The sequence below is a fragment of the Condylura cristata genome, unplaced genomic scaffold, assembly GCF_000260355.1.
Source record: "Condylura cristata isolate star-nosed mole 26May11 unplaced genomic scaffold, ConCri1.0 scaffold00034, whole genome shotgun sequence".
NCBI classification, from domain to species: domain Eukaryota; kingdom Metazoa; phylum Chordata; class Mammalia; order Eulipotyphla; family Talpidae; genus Condylura; species Condylura cristata.
Window position 1 is genome coordinate 2,363,991 of NW_004567135.1, and position 747 is coordinate 2,364,737.

General features: G+C 73.2%; 1 protein-coding gene across 3 annotated transcripts in view; it reads right to left on the reverse strand.

Moving 5' to 3' along the window:
- The window catches only part of MBD6 (methyl-CpG binding domain protein 6), a 7,473-nt gene extending 6,991 nt beyond the window's left edge, over positions 1-482 (reverse strand). For all 3 annotated transcript variants that reach the window (XR_001146023.1, XR_001146022.1, XM_004692612.2), the window contains exon 1: positions 432-482. The gene's annotated coding sequence lies outside the window, so the exon portion shown is untranslated. The remainder of the gene's footprint in view (positions 1-431) is intronic.
- Between the last annotated feature and the right edge of the window lie 265 nt (positions 483-747).

Genomic DNA, 747 nt, shown 5'->3' on the forward strand with positions numbered 1-747 from the left:
CGACGAGCCAACAGGAGGGGCCGCAGTGCGCATGCGGGAGCGCGCCTACCCTTCCCCCACAACCCCCCATTAATCCCCTAGAGAACAAACACCCCACGCGGGCCCCCCCGCCCCCCGCCCCGCGCGGAGGGATCAGAGCCTCTTCCCAGGCCACCGGCGGCCAATCCCCGCTCTCCGGGGAGGGGCCTGCGCGAGCGCGGCCGCGGGGGCCAGGAATGCCAGGTCCGCGGGCCGGCCCGGAGATGAAAGTCGCGACTTGCCCTGCCCCGCCCCGCCGGCTTCCTGGGTAGTGTGCCGGGACGCGACCCGCCTCCCCAGGTCAGCGTGTCACAACACGACCTCGGCCCGTCCAGTCACATGGCCGCCGCCTGTCACTGACAGCCTGGTCAAGCCTCGGGCCGGCGGAGGCCGCCTGGCCCGCCCGTCCTCACCGTCGGCCCCGCCGCGTGCAGAAGAGGAAATGGAGGTCGGGGGCGAGGAGAGGCCGGCCCGGGACCTGTCAGCGCCGCCCGCCGGGACGCGCCCGCTCCGACCGGCGGCCGCCCCGAGGGATGACAGGCCAGCAGCGGGCCACCACGTGGCCTCTGTTTTCCACCTAACGACACTGCGAAACTACTTTGCATTGTGCGTGGCGCTGCTCACTTCGGCGCAGCTGCCTCGGCTCCCAGTTCACTTCATCGCCGCGTTCGTGACCTTTTATTGGCGCCGCGGCCGGCGGCCGGCGCGGTCCCGGCCAGGGCGCGCGGG